At 52.8% G+C, this 15,011-nt stretch overlaps 1 long non-coding RNA gene across 1 annotated transcript; it reads right to left on the bottom strand.

Annotated features, from left to right (window-relative positions):
* Window positions 1-1,730: 1,730 nt before the first annotated feature.
* On the bottom strand, window positions 1,731-9,510 carry LOC123287182 (uncharacterized). The gene is made up of 3 exons (XR_011504705.1): window positions 9,309-9,510; window positions 5,010-5,090; window positions 1,731-4,722 (listed from the first exon to the last, which is right to left on the bottom strand). It is a non-coding gene; the product is annotated as an uncharacterized lncRNA (long non-coding RNA).
* Window positions 9,511-15,011: the final 5,501 nt, after the last annotated feature.

Below are 15,011 nucleotides of genomic sequence, written 5' to 3'. Positions count from 1 at the left end.
CACACCTTGCCCTGAGGCTGGAGCCCCAAATACCTGGGGCCACCGCTGGTATCGGAGTGCAGTTCCTTTGGTCACATCATTCCTATGGGAGTGGGGCAGGGCCTGGAGCTCCTGGAGGCCTGGGAACATGGCTCTCTCGGGGCCCCTCTGACCCCAGCCCAGTGCCAGGGCTCTGGCTGCTAAAGACTTGTACCTGGGCAGCCCAGTGAAGCATTGCCCCATCCGTCCCTCAGAGGGACTGGCCGTTTCAACCAGGAAACCGGCTGCACGATTCTGGGCCAACAGCCTTCTTGCAGGGCCCAGACTGCAAAGGCTTGTGGGGATTTTTCCCCCTACATGTCATACAAGAAAAACCACATCAAAAAACAGGTAAAGCTTCTGATTTTCCCCTTTTCATTTTTTAAATATCACATTCTAAAATGTTTTTTCTCTCCCTTTTTTTTTGGGCATCCTGCTTTGTGGGTGACCTCAGCAGCGGTTGTGATTCTGGGTATCGGGAAAGCCAGCTTTGCATGTCCATGCGTGTGTGTATAGGTTTCCATGCATGGGTTATATATGTATGTAGCAAGCATATGTGAGCACGTGTGCACGCACACACCCACATCGTATCAGCTAGCGGTTCTCAGCCATGGCTGCACGCTGGGAACACATAGGGAGTACCAAACTCCCAGCACTCAGGCTGCTCCCCAGTTACGATAAATCAGAGCCACTGGGGTGGGACCCAGGTTTCAGTAGTTTGCATATCTCCCCAGGTGATCCCAATGTGCCCTCATGGCTGAGCAGCACTGACACAGATGGCAGCTGGCCTGATGGAGTTCCTCTGTTGAGCAGTTATCGTGAGTGGGCGTGCAGACTCTGACATTGCTAAGGGACTGCACCTGGAGAGACGCAGGCGGCGAAGGCTTGCCCTGGATGCGGCGTTCTCACCTGCAGCGTGAGACCGTTGGACGAGACCATCCCTGGAGTGCCACCCAATTCTTAGCAAGTGCTTTGACTGCGAGGGGTGTGTCCAGGAAGGAGAGGAAGACATACGTTCTCCAGGGAGAGGCCGGGCCCCCTCTCTAGAGGCTGACGTGTCCTGCAGTCCTGGGCATCCATAGCACCACAGCCGCTTCTCCTTCTGTGGCGGGCATGAGCCACGGGGACTCCTGCCTACCTCCCGCAGGAGCGGACAGCAGCCGGGTGGAGATGCTGGGGAGCTGCGGTTAGGGAGGGCGGAGGGAGTGTGGTTCGGAGGGGGTCTGCAGTCTTGCAGCCAGCTCAGGAGTCTGAGGTCCAAAGATAGCAAGTGGTAGAAGGAGTAGCCTAGACTGGGTGCGGGAGGCACGGGGAGATGAGAGAGAAGGGCCAGCTGGCAAGCTGACGCTTGGGCCGTGAAAAGTTCACTTGTTAATTACCGACATTTTCTAAACTTTAATTACAAAACTAAGATATTCTTATCATAAAAATTTGGGCAATATTGAAGCATACAGATAAAAACAATGGAATGTCTTCCTCTCCTCCCATTTCCTCCTTAATTCTACTTCCCACTATCATCATTTTGCTGTACAGTCCTGTACCACATAACAACGTTCTGGCCAACAGCGGACTGCATGCAGGGTGGGGGTCCTATAAGATTAGCACCATGCAGCCTAGGTGTGTGGTAGGCTGTACCACCTAGGTTTGTGGAAATGATGCGGGGTCGGTGAGCCAAGGAGTCGATGGAAAGATTTCTTGGACTCTCAAGGTCTGGCGGTAGTGCTCTTTTATTCAGAGAATAGTGTGGAATAGCGTGGGGACAGGACCCATGGGCAGTCAGGCTGCTGTGTGGGGACAGGGCCCACGGGCAGGAGGAGCTGCTGCTGCCACGGCTTCTGCTGCCAACATGGGTGGAGAGTAAGGCTAATTTTAAGGCATAGGTATGTGAGCCATCTCTTTACAAGACAAAGGAAAGAACATGTAAAAAAGTTAAAATGGTATCAGTGCAGGTGGGGTCTGGCCATAGGGTGGTCCCACAACTTTTAGATAAGAATCAAATCGGATTAAGTAAAGGCCAGAAGCCACCACCCTAAATCAGTTACATGAGGTTGCCAGACAGTAACCAACTTAAGTTCTTGCCTTTGGCATTGATTAAGAGTTTCTAGAGACAAGGTCATCTCCCTTCCTCCTGGCACAGAGAGGGAGGCATCCCCACAGATGGGGGTTTCCCCCGCAAATGTAAATGCCTCCCAACAAAGGGCAAGCAAACTCTGCTCCTCGGAGCCTGCTTCTCAGCTGCAGTTTTAAAAGTAACCAGCCTAAAAATCCTCGTCATAAGTACACTCTGACGTTTGCACAATGACGAAATCGCCTGACGCTTTTCTCAGAACATATCCCCATGTTAAGTGACACACAACTTTCAGATCATTTTCTATACATGTTTTCTATACACATTGTTTTCTTTTTTTAAAAAAGGGTTATAGTCTACATATTATTTTGCAACTTGTTTTTTAAACAGTATGCCACGAACAACCTCTGTTCTCCTTTAGTCCTTTTGACAGCTGCGTGGTATTCCACAGCCTATCCCAGCCATGTGCATGCTGCAGTCAGCACACTTGCTCAAGCATTTCTGCAGGACACTGTCCTAAAAGTGGGATGGGTAGCTCTAAGAGTATGTGCCTTCCTAAATGGGAGGGATTTTATCCAATTGCCCCACCACCCCCAAGCGCTGCAGTCCCACCAGAGCACACTCTTGCTCGTAACCTCATCGGCACTTGGTATTATTGACCCTTTACGCATTTCCCAATGTAAATGGGGCCTGTGAACAGAGCTTGAACAAAATGCAGTCTGTGGGGCCCCCAGGAGCCTCCACTTTCCTGTTTTCCAGATGAGAGAAAGTGGGGAGGCAGAGAGGAGTGGTCTCTGTCAGCAACGTGCAAGGAGAAAGACAGAGACACAGGCTGGGGCTTCCGCCCTTGCAGTGGTCGTGGGAAGGGGCTCAGTGACAAGAAGGGCAGGAAGGGGCTTTCCCATGCCAGTGCAGTGCCTGGGACCCAGCAGCCCCACCTAGGAAGCCAGAAGGGCTGGATAATGCCGTGGGTAAGGCCTTAAACTGCCTCAGCTCAAATCCCAGCCCCAACGCTCACTAGCTGCTGATTTCCGAGCTGGTGACGGGGCCCCTCTCAGCCTCCATTTCCTTGTCTGTTAAATCGAGGTGATGGAGCTGATCTTCCTCAGCTCCTTGGGGAAGGATGAAATGCACGGGTACTTGTAAAGTTGAGAACAGCGCCTTGCAATAAATGTTAGTGGAGTGAGTTTCCAGTTGGTAAACCATCCCCCGCTGTGCACCCCCCCCAACCCCAGTTCCTTTCCCTTGGGGTAACTGCTATTAACAGTCATTCCAGACCTTCTGTGTGCATGTGACAGTTAGAAATATTCCCGGGTACATACTCTATCATTTAGGAGTCATCTTCTTTTCAAATTTTTTCAGCCAACATGTTTTGAACCGATATCACATACACATAGCTTAAAACTCAAAAAGGAAAAAAGGGATGCAGTGAAAAATAAGTCTCCTTCTCGCCTCAGTTTCCTTGCTAGTCAGGGCCCCACTGTTATCAATTTCTTGAGTATCTTTCAAGAGATATTTCAAGCATCGTTAGAAACATGTAAGTTTATACAGTATTTTGTCCTCACACAAACAGAAGCATACTTTCCCTAATCCTCTGCGTTTCTTATTTTCACTTAACGATATGTCTTGGCCAGATCTTTTCATATCACTACATCTAGTGTATTTTTAAAAAAATTTTGGCTACATTGTATTTCATGGTTAGAAGTACCATCATCGCTTCCTTAACTAATCTTTTTTTAAGGAAACTTAGATTTTGTAATATTTTGCTTATAAATAAAGCTATGATAAAGACCCTTTTAAGGAATCTTCTTTTTAAAGCGAAAGAAAACCTAGCTAAAACGGACTTAAACCAACAAACAACATGGAGTTTGAAGCTCAGTAACAGCACAAGTCTAGATACAATGCCGACTTCAGTTAAGACTTGTTCCAGCTACTCAGTGTCCCCTCAGACCTGGCTCTCTCTCTTTTCTGTCTTTTTGGTTTTTTTAGAGAAAGATTAGCCCTGAGCTAACATCTGCCACAAATCCTCCTCTTTTTGCTGAGGAAGACTGGCCCTGCACTAACATCCGTGCCCATCTTCCTCTACATTATATGTGGGACGCCTGCCACAGCATGGCTTGACAAGTGGTGAAAAGGTCCGCATCTGGGATCTGAATGGGTGAACCTCGGGCCACTGAAGCGGAAAGTGCGAACTTAACCACTGTGCCACCAGGCTGGCCCCTCTTTTCTGTCTTTTGATGTCTATTGCCTTTCTCGATAGACTCCCTTCAGTGTTTGCTCCCCTCCCCCCCTCGGCAGCTCTGGAGTCGTCTCTCCTGGAAAAAGGCTACCACAGTTCCGGACCTCCATCCACAGACCACACCGTCCAAGGTAAGGGCAAATGCGTCACTGGCAGCTTCTCCAGGAGAGGGAGGAAGTGACTTGTTCCTGGAAACCCAGCAAACCCCAGTGTCTTCTACACTCTCCTGCCGCTTGCCTTTTTCATGTTAATGTTGTCTCAGGACGTCGTTCCAGGTCAGTGTCCATACATCTATTTCGTTCTTCTTTTAATGACTTCACGTCCTTAGTTGTACAGAGTTAGTGTGGCTCACTCTCTCTTTGATGGACATTTAGGTGTTTCCATTAAAAGAAACAACCTATGAATAATGTTGAAATGAACATCTGTATTAGTTAGGACACAGTTCAGTTGCTTCAACAAAGACCCACAATAACAGGCGCTTCAATCAGATGGAGGTTATCGCTCAGGTTGCGGTAGGTGTGTAAGCTGTTTGAGGTTGACAGGGAAGCTCTGCTTTGTCAGGAATGCAGATTCCTTTTATCTTGTTGCCCTTGTCTACATGGTTGAAGATGACTCAACCCCATATCCTCTGGGTCCACATTCCAGCCATTGGAACGGGGAGAGGGAACAGAGAATGCTCCTTACCTCGAAGCGCGTGACCCAGGAGTTGCGCATCAGTTTTGCTCACACCCACTGGCCAGAACTTGGTCACGTGGCCACACCTACCTACGAGAGAGGCTAGAAAAGGTAATCTTGATACTGAGCAGAAGGTGCCCCACTAAAAGTTGGGGGTTCTGTTGCCAAAAGAAGAAGGGGAGAAAATATATTACGGGATAATTAGCTATCTCTGATGCAGCATCCTTAAACATTTATCTGTAAACAGCCCTATGTTTTTGTAGGATAGAATTCTTTTGGATACTTTCCAAAACATTCCTAGTGATACACGATCCCACTGACAGCTCTTGGATTGTTGCTTTCCCACACTCTGTCACCACCGCCGCTGTCATCGCAACCACAACTACGTGCTTACCCTGGACCATTGCTGGCCATGCCCGTTGCATTGAATCGTTCATCTGCCAGTCATTAGCTCCGTGGCCTTGGCTGTCCTCAGTTTGTTTATCTGTAAAATGAGCACCTTGAACTCTACTCTAGGTCTTAAAGAATCTCAGGTTCTCTTCCAGTCTTAGAGTTAGTTCTATGATTGTGGGTAGGGTAGCCATGGGAGAGGCAGCCTGAGCAGAAAATGGCATCTAGAAAGAGGGAGGTGATAGTCTCAAGTTGCATGCTGGCTGAACACACCAGGTGGGCAGTGTTCAGATCTGGGCACGTCCCTAAGGGCCGACAAACTGGGCCGCGGTCAGAGGAGAGTCACGGAGGCAGAAATGGGCCTGAGAGTGGAGGAAGAAGGATGGAAAGAAATGGGAGGGTTTAATGTGGGAAGAGGAGACTGAGCGAGGCAGGAGGGAGGCACGAGTGCTCTTGTAAGCCCCTCCTGGTCTGGCTCTTGAGTGGGAGGGGGAGGGACAGTCATGTTCCATGTGGTCTCCAGAAATAGCCCCAGAACAGTGAGTGGAATCTACAGGGTCACAGGTTTGGGCGCAAAATAAGAAATAATCTCTTAAGAAATGTAAATAACACTTTACTGAGAGGTGAAGAGGAGGTTTGGGGCCCACGAGACCCTGTGAGCTGGCCTGGCCTCAGGCCGCTCCTCTCTCGCCCGCTACTCCCCAGGCTCAAAACCAGACTGCTTTTTGTCACTCTCCCTCAGCCACCACCACCGAAACTGCTCTCACTATCACTCTCAAACATCCTCAGTCTTCTAGAAGCTTCTCTGGCCTCATCTTACCTGCCCTCCCAGCAGCACGCCACAGTCACACCGTTGACCACATCCTCCTCCTTGAAGCATCGGTTTCCTCCAACCCACCCTCTGAGTGGTCCTCCCCCCTCTCCTGCTGCCCCTTCTCTGGTCCTTTGCTGGTGTCATCCTCTGCCAGTGGCTTCTCTACTGCAGGCCGTCACATGCTCACATCTTCTCACTCTGCACCTCACCCTGCCTTCTGTTACCTCTGCGTGCAGGTGGTGACTAGTCTAGAAATCTGCCCCAAGCCCCGGTTCAGGGGCCCAGAGCACCGTAACCAAAGGCCTGGTGTCCTGCAGGCACCTAGAATTCCCCCTTGTCATCCCTGCTCCCCACTCTGCACCTCCAACCTCTTCCTCCTGCACAGAGAAGAACAGAGAGGACCACCATTCGTGCAGAAACTGTGGGTCATCCTTCCAGCCTGCTTCCTTTCCCTAACCTCCACATCTCATCGACGCTGCATCTTAAATATGGCACATGTCCATCCACTTCTCATTGCCACTAGCACCTCCTGCCTGATCTCCCACGTCCGGCCTTGCCCTCCAGCTCCATTCTCTGTGCTTGTCACTCTGAGTTAAGACCCATCAATGGCACCCCATCACCCTCAGGACAGAATCCAAATGGCTTAGCAGGCTTTCAAGGTCCTTTTGGATCTGGCCTCTTCCTGCCTTTGGGGACCCCTGCTCCTTGCACCACCCCCTACTCTGTGGGCTCCAGTCAGCCTCGCCAAAAATGGCACCACTCACAGGCTGTTCCCTTGGCCTAAAAAGACTATTTCCTTTCTTATCCTAGCTAATGGCCAACTCCCAGTCATCCCTCAGGCCTCCGTGGAGTCTCTTCTCCCTGCAGAGCGCTCTCCCCGGCTGCCCGGGGCTGGCTTAGCTGCCCCTCTCCATGTGCCTCTCCAGCACCATGCATCAAGCTGTGAAGACTTTGTCCACCGTTTTTAATCGCTTGACTGCCTCTCTGTGTATCACCCAGGCTTCTAGAAGCTGCAATGTGTCAGAACCTTGCTTCCCTTGCTATCACTGCATGCTTGAAACCTGGAACAGAATGTGTTGCATAAATATGTTGACTGTCACTGGATCAAGACCTGACTAATTGGGTGCGGCCCAGGGCTTCAGCAATGCCCGCACCTTGAGGAAGGGCAAGGGCTCTGAGCTTCAGGGTAAGAAGCTGACAGAAGTGAGAGCAACTAGAAAGTGAAAGTAAAGCTGGGGGCGGGGGGGGGGGGGGGGGGCAGGAAAGAACCCCAGAGGGTGCAGTCTGGGGAGGAGAGGCCGGGCCAAGAGTTCATTCAACCCGGTCTAGCAAGGGAGCCGGTGGCTGGTGCAGGACGTTAGGGTAGGCGGGGAGCTGTGGGCAGGGAGAGCGAATGAAAAAGAGAGAAAATGTGTTTTGTAATTAGTCATTGCCCCCTGGGGTGAGGCTGGGAGTTTTCACCGGAGGTGGGTAGACCAGATTTGCAAAATGACAAACAGGGGCTAACCACCGGCTGGGGCCACAGTGGGGCTTCCGGCCCTGGTGGTAGAAGCTGAGCTTTCTAGTTTTTTCTCTGTCCCGCCCCACTGCATTCAAGATTCTGCCAAATAGTGGAAATGGGAGGGGAAGGCCTCTGAGGAAGGCCTTCCCCAGGGGCCAAAGCTGCTTTTCCTGACTTCTCAGCTGGCTTCTGCCTCTCCCTGTGTTCTTAGCATGGGGAATGGGGACACGGTGGCGCTTGCCCCTTGGAAGGCTCAGCAAATGATCTTCTCTCCAAAATTTTGACGGATTTGCCCCGTGGAGGTTTTTGGGAAACATGAAAACATTGCAGAGATGGGGATCTGGACAGAAGTCACCATCCCTGCCCTCCTGCTAAAGAAAGTCGCAAAGGGATTGGAGACATTTCCGTGTCAAGGGGATGCCTCATTCCGCACTCAGGAAAGTGGACATCAACTGTTTCCCCACAGACACTCCTGGAGATACTGGAATCATGTTAGTACAACGAGACCCCTGCCCCACATATACACTTTGGGCTCCACTCCTTTGTTTTCTAGAGCAGTGGCTTTCAAACTTTTAAAACCATGACCCATCTCAACCCATTACTCAGACGAGCGTTTACATACATACACTGAAACAAAAGCTTTACAAAACTCTATGTTCTTTTTTACCGTATATAACCTATGCTTATATTTTCATTCCATTTCTTTTTTTAAAAAAATTCTGGGCACATCCACTAAATTGATTTCATGACCCACTAATGGGTCTCACCCACAATTGGAAAGAACACTGCCCTGGGGGAGTTGATTCTTCACTGCTGGGTCTTCAACTCCTGACAGCTGGAATTTGGCCCCAATTTTCCTGATAATTTCCTCCCTCTACGTTGTCCCTACTAATGTGCCATACACCAGACCTATAGTCCTAAACGTCACCATCATCATCAGGTTAACACATCTGTTCCGATCCGACTTCCTCTGATCCCCCTGGACCCTCGGGGATCTCCGGGACAGGTACAAGGACCCTCTTACCGGCAGACTGTCTGAGAGAAAGACAACATCCCAGGAGGCCCACCAGCTTCATATCCGGTGGCTGCTTTGGACTTTGGGAATACCACAAGAATCAAATACTTAACTGAAGCAACTTAAACAATAAGGGGTTAATAAAATCACACAGCAGGAAGCCCAGAGCTAGGCGGTTCCGGAGTTGGTTAATTAAATGGTCACATGGCCTTCTGTTTATTTCCCGGTTGCCATCCGCCAACCTTTGGAAATGTCTTTCTCTACCTTAGTCTCAGTGTGACAAGAGCGCTATGTGGAGGGGCTCTGTGGGTAGCAGGAGAAGGGAAGGGTGGGGCCCACGTTTCAGCTGGCTGGGTAAGTGAGTGAGTCACTGGGTGGCTGGGCCCCTTCAGCCCCATGTAAGGACAGGCTGCAGCCGCCCACTGCCCGCCCGTATTGCGTCTGGACAGAAATGGGCATGTCTGCTTTGCAGTGGGCCCCACCTCATGCTCGGATAACCCTGTGAATCAGGAAGGCCAGAGATGCTTATCATCCCTTCTCTCCCCAAGAGTCACAGGCCCCAAAACGGGAAATGACTTCTGGCCTCACCTACAGATCCAGGCCCCGGCTGAGCAGAGAAGCCAGCGTCCTGTCTCCAGCTTGGTCCTGGATTCCCTGGAGCTGGAAGGGCCAATCAGGAGTGAAAGAAGCTCTCCAGTTCCGCCTTGTACTTTGGGCTTTTTCTGGGTCCCATCTCCAGACACCCAGACCCCTCCTGCTGGTTCCTTCTGCCCACACTGCCCCGTTGTCTGCTGTTTTCCCAGGGAGAGCTGGGAGGCAGGGCTGGGGCAGGTGCAGCAGTGGTGGAGTTACCCGCCGCCCCCCCCCCGGCGGTGTCTAGGTCTTTGGTAGCATCTGATACCCTAGACCTGGCCATGATGGACGTCTTGTAGCATCTGGGACTGTGTGTGAGCTGGAAGGAACCTGGAAGCAACCTCTGTTTCATGGATGTGGACACTCAGGCCCAGAGACGGGTAGTGACTTGCCCAAGTCCACATAGCTAGTTAGCAGCAGAGGGGTCTCCTGCCCTCCAAGCCCACTCTGGCTGGTTCCACCCCCTACCCTGTGAACCCCGGCCCAGGCCTAGGCAGCAATGCTGCAGTGTGGCACTGTCGGCCCCAGGCTCCCTGCCAGTGGGGGAAGTGCCCTGTGTCCCCACCCCAAGCTGGTCTGCCTGTCTCCTGCTAGACATAGCAAAAGGATGGAGTGGGTATCCACACCGCGGGCCCTAAGATGATAAATACTAACCCTTCGGAAGGAAGTCTTCCCTTCAGCAAAGGGGAGCAGGGCTTGGCTGGCCCTGGGAAGAATTTGCTACAGGAGCTGGTGCTAGGGAGGGTGTCTTGCTGGTGTGTATGGGAGCTCTGCCTGTGACAGGGAGGGAGGGCCCCCTGGGGATGTGCTGGTGCACGTGTGCAGGAAGAGGACGGGTGGTGTAGACATCCAGGGAGTACTGGACTGAGAGTTGGAATACAGGGTTCTCTCTGCCTGTGTCAGCCCTGTGACCTTGGAACTTAACCTCCCAGAGCCTCAGTTTTCCCAGTTACAAAATGGGGATGCTAAGAATCTCCTTCACAGGGTTGTTTAGGAAATCCAAACTAATATGTGTGAGTGTCTCCCAGGATAAAGCAGGAGGGCTGCTCTGGGGTGGGGGAGGGAGGAGGTGTGCTGTCACTGGGAGTGTCAGCAGCGAGGGGTCTGGCAAAGGGCAGGGCTGGCAGAGCCGCTCTGAGCCCCTTACCTGCGACTTCCTTCCTTGTTTCCTTGGTTGCCCAAGGCGGCACTGAATCAGGTCACCACTTGTGTTCCCTTGCAGTAGCTGTCATGCAAACAGCTCCTGCCCGGCTCCCAATCCAGGTCACTGGCTCCCACACCCCCTCCCCCGCCGCCAAGGAGAAGGCCTTGCAGTGCTTTTGCCTTGAGTGCTGTTCCTTAGCCCCTGGCCGCATGCCTGACACTGCGCCGACCGCTTTAAGGAGAAATAACAGGCCGCCTTCGCAGCGTGCAACAGGCAGCCTGCCTCACGAGGTTCTCTCTGTCAGGGAGACACGGTCACTCCCACTTTATAAGTGAGGAAACTGAGGCTCGGAAGAGGCAGGTGTCCTCAATCAAGGTCACTCAGCTGTAGTGCAGAGCCAAGGTGGTGAGCTAGATCTGTCTGATTCCAGAGCCCGTGCTCTCATCCCCGAGGCCCTGGGTTTAGAGGACAGAGGGCGTGGGCGGGAGCTGGGGCTACCAGGGGAGGGAAGGTGAGGGGGAGGGGAGGGGAGGGGCTGCGACTGTGGGAGAGAGGAGGGGAAAGGCCTGCAGTGTGATGGGGAAGCACACGCATACACACAACACATACACAGATAGACACACACCTAGATACACACCTAGGCACACACACACAGATAGAACACAGACACATACAACACACACACAGCACGCACAGAGATATACAACACAAACACAGACAACACACAGATACGCAACACACACAGGGAAAGACAACACACACAGATGTACAACACACACACATAGATAACATTCACACATATATCCAATACCTAGACAAACACACACACAGATAGACAACACCCAGACACACACAGATATACAACACACATGACACAGGCTGACACTGACAGACATATACAGACCCACAGGACAGGTAGACACATAAAAGACACACACACACAAACTCAGCCACACACGAAAGACATACACAGACCCAGTGACACTCAGACTCATATGCACAGACACTCACACGACAGCACTCACTCAGGCACGAACACACACTCAGACACAGAGACACAGATAGATCCCCTTGCCCGCAGACACCCACACAAACATCCTGGAGGGAAGGCAAGGGGAAGCCACGGCTGCCTCATTTCCCGGCCTCCTCCTCTGAGGCGGAGGGAAAAGCCTTCCCCAGAAGTGCTGAGTCAGCAGTGGGTGACAAATGAGCCTCCGGGGCGGCCAGCTCAGGCACGAGCACTTAGCATGCAGAGGGCGTCCCTGCCAGCGCCAGCCCGGCCGCCGGCGAGGGGGCGGGGAGCTGCCAAAGCTGCCCGCTCAGGGGGAGGCCCCGGGGAGGAAGTGACTCACTTTGACTTTGCAAACGCTGGACTTTGTGGCCCAAGGTCACGCAGCAGCCACTGCCAGCCAGCTTCCTGCAGGGAGGAGGGTGGGCTCGGCCATGCTGGGCTAGCGGGCCAGGCCTGGGAGGGGCTGAATGCAGGTGGGACAGAGGCAGGGGGCTGGCCCATCCCACTGTGTCTGGGCTCTGAAAACAGACAGTGGGAACATGAGCTCTGAGGGTCGTCTCAGAAATGCCCGGGCTGGCTGAGTCCAGGTGGGCGGGTGGGGTGATCCTTGAGGTCCTTCATAAACCCTCTCCTCCACTCTTTAACTCCTCCACTGGAATCTAGGGAAAGGGGACATCACAGCACGCCTGGGTGGCCGCAGCCCCCTGGCTTGGCTCTGCTGCCCTCCTGTCCCTCTCAGTTATTCTTCAGGAAGCAGCCAGCGAGATCCTTTCAAGACATCAATCACCATTTCCTCTAATGGCTTCCCGCAGCACTTAGAATAAATTCAGTGCCTTATTGTGTGTCATATCTTCCAAATGGGCCGCTCTTGACCGTGAAAGGAGGAACTATACAAGAATGACACCAGGACAACATGCGTGAGCTGGGGCTGTCCCGGGCACACGGCCCTACTTTGGGCTTGTCCCCACCCCCATCTTTGCATGGCTGCCCTAATATCAGTGTAAATGTCACCTCCTCCGAGAGGGCGTCCCTGAGACCATTCTGCTGCCAGCCATTCTCCATGCAGTTGCTGTGCTTTCATTCCTTCTTGGCATTTACCGCTATCTGGGTTTATCTTTTATATCTGTTTAATTCTTTTTTGTCTGTCCACCCCCTTCCCTCCTTCTTGACAGCAAAGATGTCCTCTGTTGTGTGTGACCCTGCTGTGTCCCCAGTACCTAGGATAGCATCTGAGACCTAGAGGTGCTCAGTTAATGTGTGGGTGCACGGACCAGGGGCAGGCCTGGGGGGGAACACACGGCTTCAAAAACACCTCTCCTCGGGGAGACAGGGGCAAGGAGAGGGACACGCGTGCGTGGCAGTGTTTGTGTGCAGGCCCTTGGACAGCAGCTACAGAAGTGGCCACCGCCCCTGAAACCAGGCGGAAGGCTTTGGAGGAATCCAGACCTGGCCGAGAATTCCCGATCCCTTGGTCGCTAGTTCTGCATCTTTAGGCCAGTGATTTACTGTCTAGAAAATGGGAAGGAACCCAACCTCTCTCCCAGGGTCACTGACAGCTCTGGGTCCCCTCCCAGATGTCTCTTCCTTTCTAGACCAGCTCCTAAGGCACCCTTGCCTCTGCCGGGGAGTCCAGAGGTGCAGAATCCTTTCTCTAGGAGAATCTCGGAGGTGCCAGCCATGTTTCCACTCCAGTCCTGCTAGACCCCGTGCCTCAGTTTCCTGCCAGGTAGAGAGGGATTGAGCCGGGCTTCCCTAGTCCAAAGGTGACCTCTGGGAACATCTGGCAAAATAGAAATACTATAAAGTGTTTGTCTCCTGGCCCTGTGGCTTAGGTGGCCTCTGAGCCTGGAGGACATTTTTTGCTTTTGTTTTTCACTCCTGTGCTGCCCCAGAGTGAGGCCAGCGAGATAACCATCATGATGGTGCTTCGGAAAGTCGCCCTGCCAGAGGAATAAGGGTTTACTTATGGGGCTGTGGGGCACAGAAAGCTGCCCAGTCCCCTTTCTCCCAACGCCCAGAAGCCCCCAGGGGCCAGTCTTTCTGACCACCCAACCCCGCTCCATCTCTGTGAGCTGGTGCTGCAGCCCCTGGCCCGGCTGTTCCTGCTTTGGTGGAGAAAACAGAAAGCGAAAGTGGCCCCATGGAGGAGGCAGCCCTGGGGAGCACGCGGCCTGCTGGCTGCCTGCAGAGGGACCCCGGTAAGGAAGGGCGGCCTCTCACCCGCCAGGCCTCCTGCCCTGAGCTGCCCTGTGCCTGGGGCTCCTTCCTGCCGCAGCCCTGGGCAGAGCCGGCTGACCAGGGAGCGAGAGGGTGACCTGAGGCCACTGTTCCCCAGTCTTCTGTCCTGACTCAACCTCCCGTGTGGGCGAGCGGAGGGGAGGGATGGCCTGGCAGCTAGGGGTTGTCCCTGTGGGCTGGGTCAGAAGCCAGAGTAGCTGGCTCCCAGGTCAAGATGCTCCCTCAGCCAAGGCTTCCCTCTGCGGGCTCTCAGCGGGGCTTCCCAAGGGCGTCACTGGGAGGCCCAAGGTAGGGGTGTGGGCGGAGAAAAGTGAAAGGAACAAGACAATAGCATCATCAACCTCAAGTGCTAACCACGGGCCCGGCCCCATGCCAGGTGCCTCAGCCACTTGGTAGAACTCCGGGTGCCTCAGAATCACAGCCTGTGAAAAATACCCATGTCACTGGCCCGTCCCTATCCATCCATTTATTCAACAAATATTTTCTGAGTGCCCTCTGTGCACCAGGCATTGTTCTACACACAGGGGACGCAGCCACGGAAACAGATCTAAAAACATCCCAGTCCTCGTGGGGCTTGTATTCTAGAGGAGGAAAAGCAGTCAACAACCCAAAGAAATGAGTGAAATAGTTTGTAAAATGGTGTTTTGTGCTATGGGGAAAAATAAAGAAGGCAAGGAGAATGGGGGTGCTGGGGTGGGGATGGGTTTGTAATTTTAAGTAGAGAGGGTGGGGAAAGCCTTGCTAAGAAGGTGGCACTGATTCTGATTAGTAAATGTCTTTAATCCGCACCAAGTCAGCGATGCAGGTACAATTCTTATCATTCCTGTGAAGGACAAGGAAGTCAAGCTCCAAGGACAAGTCCAAGGTCAGACGGCTGGGAGTGCAAGAACTGAAACTTGAGCTCAGGCTCTGTCTGTGCTTGTCACCACCACATGATCTCGGGCAGGGAGAGAAAGAGACGGTAGACTGGAAGGGGAAAAGGAAATAAGGGCGTACGGGGGCCTCACAATGGTGGCCATCTGTTTTCCAAACTGAAAATCAGGACACGATCTGAAAAGATTTTCCTGTTGCTCGTAATGAGAGTGGCTGTCTGGGAGAAGCGGGTTGGACGCTGGCCTGAAGGGTGGGATTTCTGAGACATTCCAGTGGCTTGTGGGGCCCATGAGGCAGTCCAGGGGTAGGGCATTACCATGGCAACCCCAGCCTGGCCTCAGGGCCAAGAGCCTGGTGCAGGGCCACATGGCAGAGAAGCTGTGCTGGACAT

Source organism: Equus asinus, chromosome 7, assembly GCF_041296235.1.
Source record: "Equus asinus isolate D_3611 breed Donkey chromosome 7, EquAss-T2T_v2, whole genome shotgun sequence".
In the NCBI taxonomy this organism is placed as follows: domain Eukaryota; kingdom Metazoa; phylum Chordata; class Mammalia; order Perissodactyla; family Equidae; genus Equus; species Equus asinus.
Note: the sequence above shows the minus strand (reverse complement) of the source record. Positions and strands in the feature narration are given on the sequence as shown.